The following is a 15,511-nucleotide window of genomic DNA, read 5'->3' as shown; positions in this document are numbered from 1 at the left end:
GGCATGGACTAGTGTCCCCAATTTTGCCCTCATTTTCTGATACCCAAGGGCTTCCCTCCTCCACATCATGTGGTTATCTCCCTGCCTGGGATCTCCACTGTTATCTGCTCATGCATTTGCTTCCCCCATTGGGCCAGGAAGGGAGGCTGGAGCTTAGACCTCTCCAAGTCCCTGGGGCGTGTGAACACCTGCCATGGTTATGTAGAAACATCGAGTTACATGGTAGGAAGGGACATTACAGTCCACTGGTTAAATGTTCCTCCAAATGCAGGAGTCTTTTTTTTTTTAATTTAATTTTTATTGTTATGTTAATCACCATACATTACATCATTAGTTTTCGATGTAGTGTTCCATGATTCATTGTTTGTGCATAACACCCAGTGCTCCATGCAGAACATGCCCTCTTTAATACCCATCACCAGGCTAACCCCTCCTCCCACCCCCTCCCCTCTAGAACCCTCAGTTTGTTTCTCAGAGTCCATCATCTCTCATGTTTCGTCTCCCCCTCCGATTTCCCCCCCTTCATTTTTCCCTTCCTAAAAAAAAAAAATCTTTTTTTTTTTAACATAATGCATTATTTGTTTCAGGGGTACAGGTCTGCAATTCATCAGTCTTACACAATTCACAGTGCTCACCATAGCACATACCCTCCCCAATGTCTATCACCCAGCCGCCCCATCCCTCCCACCCCCCACCACTCCAGCGACCCTCAGTTTGTTTCCCGAGATTAAGAATTCCTCATATCAGTGAGGTCATATGATACATGTCTTTCTCTGTTTGACTTATTTCACTCAGCATAATACCCTCTAGTTCCATCCACGTCTTTGCAAATGGCAAGATTTCATTCCTTTTGATGGCTGCATAATATTCCATTGTCTATATATACCACATCTTCTTTATCCGTTCATCTGTCGATGGACATCTTGGCTCTTTCCACAGTTTGGCTATTGTGGACATTGCTGCTATAAACATCGGGGTGCACGTACCCCTTCGGATCCCTACATTTGTATCTTTGGTGTAAATACCCAGTAGTGCAATTACTGGATCGTATGGTAGCTCTATTTTCAACTTTTTAAGGAACCTCCATACTGTTTTCCAGAGTGGTTGCACCAGCTTGCATTCCCACCAACAGTATAGGAGGGTTCCCCTTTCTCCGCATCTCCGCCAACATCTGTCGTTTCCTGACTTGTTCATTTTAGCCATTCTGACTGGTGTGAGGTGGTATCTCATTGAGGTTTTGATTTGGATTTCCCTGATGCTGAGTGATGTTGAGCACTTTTTCATGTGTCTGTTGGCCCAAATGCAGGAGTCCTGTTCAATATTCCCAATATCCTCCCATATGTCTGACATATAGGAGGTACTTGATAATGAGTAAATGAGTGATGAATGAAAAATGAATGAGTGAGTAAGTGAATGAGTGAGTGAGTGAATGAGTTAATGAATGAATAAGTGAGTGAATGAGTGAATGAGTGAGTGAGTGAGTGAGTGAGTTTGTGAATGAATGAATGTGTGAGTGAGCTTAGTAAGTGAGTGAATGTTTAGCTCTCATTGTTAGGAAGTTCTTTACCTTCGGCTGAAACATGCCTCCTGCTAACCACCACCTTTTGAGCAGAAGTCCACTCACTGACTCGGCAAGGATTCACAGGAGGAACACTCTCCTCCTCCCCATGGTAGCTTTTCACATAGAGGAGCCACAGTGACCTGTTCTCTGTTCTTCAAACGTGCCAACCTGGTCCTGCCAAGTGTGTTCCCTCCTTAAACCTTTTGCATGCCTGGACCTTCTGCCCAGGACACCTGACTCATATTTCTTTTCATGGATGGATGTTTCTTGTCATTTTAGTCTTAGCTCAAATATCACTTCTTCAGAAAAGCCATTTCTAACTACTCAGTCTAGAGTAACCTCTCCTGTCCTTTCCCCTCTTTATCACTCTGTGCTGAATCCTGGGTGATTTCTTCAGATCTGTCTTCCAGTTCACAAAATCTTTCTTCATCTATATCTAGTCTAGTGCTTAACCTGCCTGTTGAGGTCTTATATCAGTTACTCTTTTATTCATAGAATATATTTTTGAATATTGTAAACATTCTTATTTTAAAGGTCTTAAAAAAAAATAAAGTCCTTTTTAGAGTCCCTGTTACATGTGATCCCCCACAGTGATTTCTCCTCTTTATTGTATCTGCTGGCCGTGTCTCAGGAGTTGAGTATCTTTGTATTGTTATAATGTTTTAAATGTAACTTTATCAATAATTATCATTTATGAGTGACCCACATGAGTTATGGAGATGAGCCTGGGTGTTTATTAATCTTAGAAGAGTTGTTATATTAATTTCTTGATGAATGCAAGATCAGTGCAAGGATTTGGGCACTCAACCTCGTGCTTGATGTAGGCAGGAGACAATGATTTCTTATGTTTGGTATCACTCACCTGATTCTGATAAAGAAGACTTTACACTGAAAGACTCACACAGAATCATCACCCAGTGCAGCAGTCCCCAGATGCTTGGTACTTAATGCATGAGTTCAATGCATAAAAATCACCCAGCTCAATGCATGAGCATGGAACTCATTAGAAACAGAGTTCTGAGATTGTCTCCTGGATACTGATTCCCTAAGTCTGGCGTTGAGCCCAGGAATCTGAATTCCTATAAAGTTCTCCATTGATTCTGATGTACAGTGAAGTTTGGGTACCAATGGTCCTATAAGCTTTGAGGATTGGAATTGGAATTATTTTTGTCTTATTTCCTTCAAATGAAAAGATTTAAAGCAGCTTATAAGATATATGCAAATCCATTTTGAAAATCAGACAGAAAACACCTGCACAAACAGATCACCTAAGTGGGTGAGAGCTGAGTTTATTTGCTCCAGTACTGGGGAGCGCTCAGGGGATGCTGTGGTTGGCATCCTCACCAATGTTATATCATAGATGTGGCCATGACCTGTGCTTGACCCACCCATATCCATCTCTGGACACTGTGGGCATTGGTCCAAAGTCCACCTCAGTGAAATCAGTTATGGGGTAATTGTGGAACTGCAAAGTGGTGCTGCTCTCTGATAGGGCTTAGCTGTTTCTGGGGTCCCCTTCTGCAAAACTTCAGGTTGCTCAAATGCATTTATTGACTGGCAGCACCCTTTGTTTCCTAGATTACCCTCTGTCTGGGCAATGAAGCCTCCTCTTGGCAAGCTGATGTGCCTTGCTGACCCGTGTTCTCTTGCGCCTCTAGCCTTCTGCCCAAGCTGTTTCCTCTGCCCAGAAAACTCTGGTGCATCTCTAAGACTCCATTCAATTACCACTGTCTCCAGGCAGTCTTTCTCCTCTGCCTCCTTCCTTTCCTTCCTTCCTTTATCCTTTATTAATTGAGCCCATACCATGTCCTGGCACTGCACTGGAGCTCCCCAAATTCCCTCCATCCCTGCATCTGCCACACTGCAGACCATTCCAGCCTCATCCCCCACCATGCTGTCCTCCCTTCTCTGCTCTCTCCACACTGGCTTCTTGTGCTCCCTCTCCCTCTCTACAGGACCTTTGCACAGGCTGTACCCTTCTCTGCCTGGTAAATTCCTCCCCCCCACACTCCTGCTCTTCCCACCTTGACTGTTACCTCCTGGCCCCCTGCAGTTGTCTCACTCTGCCTTCCTTCTTCACTTCTGCCCTTTTGTGTTTCCTAGATTACCCTCTATCTCCTCGACCACACTGTAACCTCACAAGGGCAAGCCGTGTAACCTCAGTGCCTAGCACTGAGCCTGACATATAGCAGGTGCCCAATGTTGAGCAGTTGAATGAAGACAGCTTCGAGAACCTCAATCTCTCTCCTCCTTTGGATCAGTTCTTAACCTTGTTTTGACCATTGGCCCCTTTGGGAGTCTCAAAGGCTAGAAACCCTCTCCGAACAAATACACATGAATGCTTCTATATTATTTCAAAATTGAAAACCACCACAAATAAAGAGGCCATTGTCTATTAATTCCAAGTGAAGATTCTTTTCTTGAGAGAGCAGCTGATGAATTACATATAGATATCATGATTTAAGCCCACCACATTTAAAGAGGAAAATGGGCCTCCCCACATCTTAAAGCCTTGTGCATTCAGACGGCTTCATGTAGGTGCCACACTGGCTGGTATGTCCCCTTTAAGAACTCATCTCCCTGCTTTTGTTATTGCAGGAATGAAGACAGCACAGAGGCAGACCCATCAAGCTGGGAAATATTTATACCCCCCCAACTGACCAACAGAGCAGTGGCGGCCCCAGGATTTGTGGTCCCTTCCAGGGAGCTGAGTTACAAGCCAAAGGACTGTCTTCCTATTCCAAGTCATTCATGGGAATATCCCTTTTTGTACAATACCAACCAGGGGACCAAAGGATGGCTCGTGACTGTCAGAAGCCCGTACGTATCGGCACGGGGTGGTGGAAGGAACTTGGGGTCTGGCGTCCCAAGGTCTTGGCTGGCTTTGCCAATCCTAAGCTGTGTCACCGTGCACAGGTTTCTACGAACTTCCATTTCTTTATCTGTTTGAGGGTCTTAACACCTACTTGACAGTTTTTTTCTGATGACCAAATGATCTAATGGTTATGAACGTGTTCTGAACACTGCAAGATGCTTCCCATATGTCAGGGATCATTGTTGTCTGTAAATGTGATCCTGTCTTCTCCCATTCATGTCACTGGTGGTTGCTCAGGAGCACAGTCTGCCATAGCTGTGCATTACACATACAGTTCCGTGTCACTGCTGCCCAAGATGGGTGATGTGGTTCCATGGCAGTAGAAGAGTTAAAAAAAAAAAAAAAACACCTTAGTAGTCATCTTGATATTATAGAGCTCCTGCAGAAGCTTGGGCTAAGGTGGATGTCCTAACCTGTGTGAAATATTGTATGCCTGTGAGCACTTCCTTAGGAAGAAGGGCCATGGATTTCATTAGATTCTCAAATGAAATGACACTGGAACCCCCTAAGGCCAAGCACCCCTAGTCTATGGGGAAAGGACTCCATTAGGGAACCCAGAGATCCAGCTCTGCCTCTAACCAGTTGGTGACTTTGAGGCCTCCGTTCCTGATCTGTAAAATGGGTGCAGCCTCCTGCCTTCCAGTAACCTCCCACCCTGACAGCAGATGAGTCTGTCACCCCTCCCTACATGTGTCCCCCATCAGAGAGGAGACTGCTCCCGCTGCAGCGAGCATTTGCTGGGGCCCTACTCTGTGGCCAGCTCTGTCTGGCTGGAAGATCCCATACCCAGTCTTCCTGCTTCCTGAGTAAGTAAAGCATTCTTCTAACCTAACCGTATGTCACTTCAGGCAACTATATCTACGGATTGTCCCCCCAAATAACCACAGCACCCCAAAGTGCTCAAAGCACTGCAGCCCCACTCAGCTCATTTTGCCAGGAGGTTAATTAAAGAGCATCATGGCCTAGCCAGTGTGCAGACCGAGGGGTTTGCTCCCTCTGCAAACACTTCCCTGGAAATCACAGGACTGTGAGGCTATCTTTCCCAAACTGAACCTCTGTCCCCATTAAACACTAGCCCGCTATCCTCCCCTGCCTCAGCCCTCAGCCCCTGGCGACCTCCACTGCACTTTCTGTCTTGATGAATATGACTGTTTTGGAAACTTCATATAAGTGGAGTCAGACAAGATTTGTCTCTTAGGGACTGGCTTGTTTCACTCATGATGTCCTCAAGGTTCATCCATGTTGTAGCAGGTGTCAGAATGCCCTTCCTGTTGGAGGCTGAATAATGTTCCAGGGGATGGACAGATCTTATTCTGTTTGCCCATCTCCCTGTCAACAGACATTTGGGAGGCCTCCGCCTGTTGGTTAGTGTGAGTAGTACTGCTATGAACATGGAGGTACAAATACCTGCGTTGTATTTGTTAATACTGGAATTAGCAAATGACATTTGCAAACAAGATTTCTCATGAAAATCAGAATTTCTGGCTTCTCTTGGAAGAAGAGTGGATCTGGCTATTCAAGGCTTCTATCTTCGTGGCCGTACTCAGAGATGAATGAGGCTGGCACACTCCATCCCAGGCTGACAGGCACACCCAGACTGATGGACTTCAGGTACCCACTCCCTCCTATGGTCTCTTCCGCTGACCACCTAACCTGCCCCATCTGCCCAGCACTCTCAGGGGATGGCTGAAAATAGAGACCAAGAGGCACCACGACCTGGGCCCATGATCTCGCAGGTGGGATGGTGAGTGACTTGCTGTCGTCTGGGAAAGGCCTGCACTGAGTTCAAGTCCCAGCTCTGCTGCTTGCCTGCCCCGGTAACCTTCACCTATCTGAACCTGTTTCCTCCTTTGGAAGAAAATGGGAGATACGGTACCTTCTCCAGCGGCTGTGTGGAATTATTGTCAAGACAGAAGAAGAAGGTGGATGGTGACTGGAACATGGAGGGACGTATTAACAGCACAGGCCGAGTCTGGCAACCTAGAGTTTGGGGGGGTCCATTTCCTCATCTGCAAAATTGGAAAAGGGACCATGCCTCCCCCCAGGATTATTCTGAGGGCTAACTAAGTCAGGGAAGGTAAAGTATCCAGCAGAGGGCTTGGCGTACAGCAGGTGCCTCACACATGGTACTTTGTAATAAGAGAGGGCTATGTTGGAGGGCTCCAGATCCCCCTTGGCAGCAGAGCACAATCCAGCAAGAGACCTGATGTCCTGATGTTGTGGGGACAGTCTCGCTGCAGTCTGCCAGCCTGATTTCAAAGCCTACCCTCTGCCTTTTTACCTGCTGGAGCCCAAGCAGGTCAGCTGCTTCCCTGAGCTGCAGACTCTCCACTGTTGGAGGCGCACAATCACTGTTCTTGCTAACACAGGGGGAAATGACGAGCATCAGTTGCCTGGCACGTACTAGATGCTCAACAAAATTTCATTCCTCTCCTCCCCTTCCCAAGCAGAAGTCTGCCTCTGAGTTTAAAAGGATGGCATGTTTTCCAAATGAATGTTAGAAGGGGGGGGTGGGGAGGAGGGGGAGACAAAGACAAAGATGAAGAAGAAGATGAGGAGGAAGAAGAGGAAAAATGTGGTTTCTAGCCTCTCACTGGAGTACTTCAGGGCTCACATGTTCTTGGGGTTGAGGTTTGTCATTCCCTGGGATTCATTCATCCATCCAACCAGCAAGCATTTACTGAGCACCACTAAATGCCAAGCACCATTACAGGCCCGCCTGTAGGCCTGTAATAGGAGAGGACAAAACAGACCAAATCCCTGCTCTTTGGGGTCAGTTCATATCAGTCAATGGGTAAGTTGATGGATAAATGCTCAGTAAGTGCCACTTTTGAGCTGGCTTTATGTGGGACCCAGACTTCACCTTCAAGGCTTATCTCTGTTGCTGGCTGTGGGCACCCTCCTTATCTGAGCCTGACCTGCTCCTCTGGCAGCCCCAAATGGCATGCTTGTCCTGGGCTCTTGATCACCCACCGCTGGTCTATCTGCCCACTTGTGTTGCTTCATTGTATCTGTCCTTTTCAGACTCCCCAAGGGAAGTCTCTGAGCCACTTCGGGACCAGTGAGGCATCCCTGGGGGAGCAGTCCATCCCACTGCCCACAGGAGATCTGTAGAGGCCAGGTGTGGAGCATGGCAGAGCCCTGCCTCTTTACTTTTAGGCTTTGAGTGAAATGGAAATGTGACCAGAAAAAGAACTTTGTAAACTCTTAAGCTCTCCATAAATATAAGGATTTGACTTTCATATGCTCGAGAGATGAGAGAGACCACCTGGTATAGGAGAAAGAGATGAGGGCTTAAACCAGAATCACTGGGCTGGAATCCAGGTTCTGCAATTTCTTAGCTCCAAGACCATGGGAGAGGCTCTTCTCCACCCCAGTTTACTTACCTGTCCAATGGGCTAATAAAATACCTGCCTCAGCACCTGCTGTGAGCATGAACAGATAAACAATGAGATGGGAGAGCACTTCGCAGACTTCAGTGTTGTGCATATGCTTCATTCATGTCCTTAATTCAATGCATATCTATTATGCACCTACTGTGTGCTCTTATGAACAAGGTGGTCTGTCTTATGACAATTTGGAAAAAGGTCCCCAGGCTAAGGAAGAAAAGAATTGCTTGTCAGATGGTTGTACTGTGCATTCATAGATTATGATTAGCAACAGCCAGGGAGTTGGCATGGCAACGTTCCCCCACAAACTGCTAGGCAGTGTTCTTAAAATAGGTTCACCAGAGGTGTGGCAGCCGTGGAGACGCGCAGCGGCTCTGCAGACCAACGTAGCCTGCACTGTAACCTGTGTGCTCAGCATGCCACTCCCCTTCCCAAGTAGACCAGTGGCACGGTAATTAGATCCGGAAGCATCCATTGTGGAAACTGGAGACTTACTTTGGTATAAATACTGTTGGTGTTCCCCATTTTACAGGTGAGGTGAAGAAATTGGAGCCCAGAGGAGCCCAAAGGGGTTAAGTGACATACCTATGGTCACAGTCACTTGATTACTGATGTGACTGAATTTGGTTCTGACATCTTCATGGAGGATTGTCCAACCACGCTATGAAGCACGCTTTTCTGATTCGGAATTCTAGATGTAGGTCTGATGCAGTTCTTTTCCTAATGGGTTACAATCCATATGGCATCACTGAGCAACATGTATTGGGTCAAAGAATTCTTGCCTTTTGTGTAGAATCCATGCCCATGTTTCTCCCTGGGGAAGTGTTGAATCCCGAGATGTCAGGAAAGCTCACCTAACTTCGTGGTCATGCTGAGATGATTGTGGTTTAAGTCCCTCCCTCCACAGTCTTCCCTAACCTAGTTTCCCAGTGTGAAAATCAAGCAGCAAAGCTGATCAAAAGTTTATGAGCTGCTTTGCAAGGAGATTACTGTGTGAGTTAGTGACCCCTCATTGCAGAGGACAAGGAAGCCAAATCCTTTAAAAGATGAGTTCCTTTTTTCTATCTGTGTTACTCAGTGATTTACTGAGTAAACTTTATAAACTTGAGAAGGGCTTTTTGTTTGTTTGTTTTTAAAACCTTCAGGCTGGTGAGCTGCTTTTAAGAGATTCACAACTCTTGTTTAATTCCAGGGTGAAATTCCAGGACTGGAATGTGAAACTTTTTGAGCACTGTCAACTTCTGAGAATAGGGTGCTAGACATTTGTGACATATTTTAGATATTCAACCTTTCTCTATGCAGACAGTGCCTTGCAGTAGAAAGGGCTCTTGACTGGGAGCAGGGAGGATGGGAGGGGAGGCTGTAACGTGAGCTCTGCCACTGCCTGCCCCCCCCACCCCCACCCCGGAGCTGTTTGTAGGCTATAAAGATTGCACTACGTAGTGATAATTCTTTATCACTGCCTGTTGGACTCACCTGCAGAGCTCTTTAAAAACTCAATGCACAGGCCCGTCTCCAGGTCCTGAAATCAGCCTGTCTTGGGTGGGGCCCAGGCAGGGATCTTTAAAAAGGCCCCTAGTGATTCTAATGGGTTGCCAGGGGGAAAAGTATGAGACCATTCCTTTCAGTTCACCCATTGCCCCTGTGTTAATTAAATTCCAAGATGCCCCTGGAGCTGTCTTCTGTGTTCGACTTTTATTTAGTTTTGCTCCTTGCTACGAAAGAAATGTGTACTCAGAGTTGATAGGAGGAAGCTTCTCATCTTTGGGATATTTTTGATCATGAGTTGGCTTTGTAACTTCACGTTTAGAGGCCCTTTTAAGCAGCTAATGATTCTTTTGAAAACGAAATGCATGGCACTGTAGCACTCAGCTCCACTGAGGCCGAACCTAGTGCTGAGCTCTTGGTGTCTGATCACAGCACACTTACATGGAAGCTCAGATAACGCAGTTGGGTGATGTAATAGGCACCGAAAATGAGCCTCGTGTGTATAATTGCTTGCATCCTAAAATCTTCCAGAAATAGATATTCCAAATCCACCAGTATATATAGATTTATCAGTTGTGTGAGCAATAGAAGCTGATTTCTGTTCAGCATTCATGCCCATGGCCAACTGCGTTCCTACCTGGCTTTGAAATAAATTCTTTAGGAATTCTTGATGCCTTAAGGAGGTGGAAAAAGAAGACCCCTGGGAATTGGTCATGTATTTTAGTCCTCTTCCCTGTTTTAGAAGAATTTCTAGAAAAAGATTGTGCGTGTCTTGGACCAGAACCTGTTTTTAAGAATTCGGTAGGCTTAGGATGGAAGGATTGGGTTTTCTTTATCCTATTTGATCTTCCCTAAATCTTACTTTAGTTTCAGCAAGCATAGCTCCCATCCAAATCTGACTTCTGCATCCTCCGCACAAATGTATTACATAGAATCATGGAAAGACTAATAGGAGAATCAATACAATCAAAGTAAGTTTTGCTCTAACACCGTATATGTATATATATATATATATTTTTTTGTCTTTGAAAAGTATCATCAGGTTATGTCCAAAGGTGGATTGATGATACCTCTATATGATGGTAGAACAAAGGAAGAGAAAGACAAATGAATGGGATTGTTAAAATGCCTGACAATTTGATATCAACTCTGTATCAATATTTTCTTGTTTAAGGTAAAGTAATATAATACAATGTTTGTGAATATGACATCGAAAGTGATGGGGGGACAAATATGTATGCAGTGATGTTAAAACTATTAACTTAGACTTTTCACTGGGGTGAAGACACGTTTGCTTCTAACAGAGATCAAAGAAGGAGTTATGGGCCAGACACACTGGGCTTGAACTGTCACTCTGCCACCAACTGGTTGTGCAAGTTTGGACGGTGTACTTACCTCTCTAAATCCCAAAGTCTTCCATGGAAACAGCAGGGAAGGTGTGAGCCTTGATGAGACAGCACGTGTCTTCTAAAGCATCTGCACATGTTAGTGCTCTGTAGATGTTGGGAACATTTCCTCTCCTCTTTGAAAATGCCCAGATGCATTTCAGTGCAATGGTTAGGCTTGTGTCACCAATCTGAGTTTGGCGATTCCATTGGTCTCCCAAAGTTCAGGTTTGCACAACCAACTTTTGATAATGAGGTAGGGAAGGGACCTGGGTGTCACTGGCAAAGATGATGAACAAGGCTTATGAATTCATTTTGGCAGAATGCCCCTAGTCCCCTCAGTCTTTCGGGTTGACTCCTGGGAGGGTATCATGTGAAAGCCATGAAGCACAGACGGTGGTTTGAAAATTGCATACTTTCCCATTGGGTCCCAAATGTGTAATACCTCTCCACTTTGCCATTGCTTGAACATTAAAGGAATTTTATATTATACAGGGCCATTAATAAACACAAGGGCCAGAATTTTGGCAGAGTTCTGCCCCTCCCCTCAGAAGCATGGGTTCATATGGGAGTGATATCTGGCAACAGGAGTGGAGCCCCCTTCCTTTTGGATGCTCTTCAGCAGGACCCTCCCTTGGGTCCATGGGCAGTGGCTGTCCCCCAGCTCCCGCCTTCAGTGAATGAGCAGAGTGCAGAGTCCCTGGAGATGCTCATTGGATTCCTGATCAGTTGTGAATCAGGCTCAAAACTCCCTTCTGGGTTTTCAAGATTTGTAATGCTTGCTCAATCTTGTGTAAACTAGGCTGGCATTTTCTCTTGTTACCAAGATGTATTTTTCTATGTTCATTAAATGTATAGTTTGTGTAATTTTGTACATTAAAATGTATGCTTTTTCACAATTAAAGGTTTTTTTTCCCTTTTGAATGTCTAACTTACTGATGGTTCATTACAAAAAGTTGTAGACTTTGACACCATATGAAAAGGCAATGAATCCAAGAGTCTTGATTTTTGGTGGGGAGTAGTGACCTTCTCAGAAGTCAAATCCCCTTTGCACAAATAATGAAGTGACTTCTTTTATGGCCCTTTAAATGCATGTTTTAGTTTTACTGGTGTTGCTGTAACAAGTTACCACTAAGCTAGGGGCTCAAAACAACACAGGTTTATTATCTTACAGCTCTGGAGGTTAGAAATCTGCATTGGGTCTCATGGGGCTAAAATCAAGGTCTCGGCAGGGCTGTGTTCCTTCGGGAGGCCCTGGGGAGAATTTGTTTCCTTGCCTTTTCCAGCTCCTAGATGCTGCCTGTGTTCTTTGGCGTATGCTCTCTTCCTCCATCTTGAAAGTCAACAGTGTAGCATCTTCGACTCTCTCTCTGACTCTCACACCTGCTTCTGCTGTCACATCTTCTCTGACTCTGATCCTCCTGCATCCCTCTTTCACTTGTAAGGATGCTTGTGATTACTTTAGGCCAAACTGGATAATCCAGGATAATCTCCCCTTCTCAAGATCCCAGATTTGCCACATCTGCAAATTCTCTTTCCCTTTTGCCACATAAGGTGACATATACACAGGTCCTAGGGCTTAGGAGGTGGGCTTCTTTGGGAAGGGGGCTATTATTCTGCCTACCACATCCCCTATGCACTGCTTTGGAGGCTGCCGGGGAAAAGCATACATTTCAGAATCAAACGGGCCTGAAGTTGAACTGTTTCTCTGCCACTTGCTGGCCACATAACTTTAGGCAGCGTGCTTAACTTCTTGGAACCTTGTTTCTTAGACACAAAATGACGGCAATAATCCATTACCCACCTTGCAGATTCACACCTGACAATAAACTACAATTCCCTTTCCCTCATCTTTTGGAAAGCATTCTTTTTATAACTGATGCTTTTTTTTTTTAATATCTTTTTGTTTGTTATTTTGCCCAACAAGGGCCCTGATGGAGAGCATGCATTAGAACTGAGCGGCCTCTCCTGTTCTCTCCCTGCTGCCATGTTACCCAGCCCTCTCTCTTCTCTGCCACCACGCCCGAAGGCTTCCTGGCCTGACAGGATGAGCTCCTGGCTTGTCCTTCACCAGATGTCATGGTTTAATTCACTTGTGAGCACTCCTTCCCTGGAGGACTGACAGCAATCAGAGGACAGAGTGGGAAAGGTCACAGCCATCCTCTGGCCCGAATGCAGTTTGCTCAGCTTTCCTGGGCTTTCCTCTGCTGGCCTTAGCCAGGTGCTGCTCCCTTGGCCTCCCTGCAGGCTGGCAGGTTCATTTCCTAACTTAAGCCCCCGGCTTTGTTTCTGGCTTCCCTTTCTTTGCTACACTTGGGTTATTGCCCTTGAAGGAGGAGACGTTGTAGGAAACACTCAGACAAGCCCACGCTGAAACCCAGCACCTCCTGGCAGAAAGCTGGGGCTGTGAGTTTAAGGTATGTACCCCTCAGCACTGGAGCCTGAATATGGAGATGGTGTTGTCTGCCATGTGGGGCTGCTGAGAGAGCCGGTGGCATATAAAGTGACAGGTGAAGCAGATTGCAGTGTGTAAAGATGAATAGTGTGTGCAAAGACCCTTACATACATTTGGTAGACACTCCATAGAAGCCAGACCCCCTCCCTTGTCTTTAGGGAAACAGAGGAGTCCAGAGGAGTCCTGAGGAGTAACATAAAGTCTCTGACATACAGGGGGTACCCAAATGTATGCTGGATGAAGGCTGAATGATTAGTTGCCCCAGGCTGCAGGGAGGACAGGATTCTAACTCAAAAATCCAGACTCTTCTGACTATCCCAGGCCTTTTCCTTTATCTCCCCTCTCCCAAAGGGACTCCTTCAGCCACACTTCTTGAGAAGGGTAAAGGGCACCGATTAAGATGCAGACTCTGGGGCCACACTGCTGTGTTTAAATCCTAAGCAGCATTACTTACCAGCTGTGACCCTAGGCAAGTCACTTATCTCTCTGAGCCTTAGTTTTCTCATCTGTAGAATGAGGCTAAAATGGTACCTAGGCCAAAGGTTGCTGTGAGGCTTAAAAGAGTTACTCTATGTACAGTGCCCACAATGGTCCTTGGCGTGTAGTAAACTCTCTGTAAATGGGAATTATACTTTTCTTTCCTTGCTTCTGCACAAAGGCAACTCTTTCCCTCCTTCTTCCTTGTGCTAACTCCCTCCTAGTCTTGACAACTGCCTAGCCCTTTCTTACAGCAGAAAGGGTTTTCTTGGAAAGCAATGGGATCTCTATCACCAGTGGTATTTAAGCAAAGCAGCGGAGACAAGCTCCTCAAAATGTTGAGAGCAGGTTCAGGCATGGAGGATTGACCTCAAAAGTTCTGTCTAACTCAGATTCTTGGATTCTTAGGTATTTCTGTGGGTTTAGTTGTTGTGAATATTTGTGGAGCTTTAGAAGTCTAGGTGGGCTTCAATATGAAATTTCCTGGCTTGGGATATCCTGGGAATAGTATTTCCCAGGACAGATGGAAGTTTTCATTGAAAACACTTGCAATGAAGCCTAGAGTCCTCCAGACCTCAAGTGGATTATTTGTGACAGAAATCTGTGCAGGGTGCTCAGGGACAAAGGAGGAGGCTAGGATGGGGGATGGGGTGGCTAGAAGAGAGAGTGTGGGGGGGTTCTTATGTTCTTTATGGCCAGTATTCTCTCCCCTACTATAATATATGCTTCTTGAAGGAGCTTTATAAATATTCATCGCGATATTCCCAGCACAGGAAAGGGACCCGCTAAATGCCCACCGAGTTCCAGGCCTGGCTGAGCAGCAATAAGATATGAGGCACTAGGCATCTGTTTCACTGCTCCTCTCTTGTTTCCTCATCTGCCCAATGGGCAGTTTATTCCAGCATTGAAAGATAGTAAATACAGCGAGGTGTCAGCTACCATGAAGTCAGTATCCCTGGCGTCATCAGCCCCTGGGTTCCAGCAGTCACAAGAACGAGAATGTGAATCTGGCTCTCTGTCTGGGACCCCAGAACTGGTGGGACCTGGTGCTGAAGGGACAGTTCCCAGAATAGGGAGGGCTGAGGGTGCAAGGCCAGGCACTCAGGCTCCCTTCCTAGTCCCAAATGCTGCCTGTCTGGACTCGCCAGCAGAGAGGGTCGGCAGCTGGTGATTCCATCCGTCCAGAAAGAGCAGCTGGGATCGCCAGATCCCCGGAGACTCTCAGGATCCTCGGCCTGATAATAATCATGGAGAAATGAAGGATGGTGTCTAGGGGAGGCATATGGAGCCTGGCCTTGAAGAAGGATTGAGGGAACCCCGAGAAGAATGACCCCCAGGCCTTCATGCCTTCCACCTGGCCCAAGTCAGAAGAAGCCTCTGGGACCCTTGACTGCAAGCTCCTGGCACATTAAGGGTAGGCTGTACTAGGGGTTGTGGGAGGTGACTCTAGAATGGGGAATATTTGTCTGGGTGACTGATGGGTGTGTGTGTGTTCGTATGTGTTCATCTACCTCTCTGTGTGTCTTTCTCTGGAGCGTTCCTATTTTTAAGCTTCAGACTTTCCTTATTTCCAGGGTGGATTTCTGTGTGGGTGTCCTGACTGGGTTTACCAGTGCACCTGTGTGGAGTCACCTTGTGAGTTTGCCTTTGGTGTGAGAGTGTGACAGTCTCTTTGTTGTGTGGGTGTTGTAGGAGTGAGCATCGTGCATGTGTGAGTCATTCGTTGGCGTGCAGGAGTGTATTTCTCTTGTCTGCCTGAGTGAATGTGGTCGTGGCATGTCCCTCTTGTCTTCCGTTTCATCTTTCCTAGCACTTAGCACCACCTGGAACATTATGCCTCTGTTTGCTTCCTCCCTCCTTAGAGTGTCAGCTCCCAGAGGG

The sequence above is a fragment of the Neomonachus schauinslandi genome, chromosome 2 (genome assembly GCF_002201575.2).
Source record: "Neomonachus schauinslandi chromosome 2, ASM220157v2, whole genome shotgun sequence".
Lineage (NCBI taxonomy): Eukaryota > Metazoa > Chordata > Mammalia > Carnivora > Phocidae > Neomonachus > Neomonachus schauinslandi.
This window is presented reverse-complemented; position numbering follows the sequence as displayed.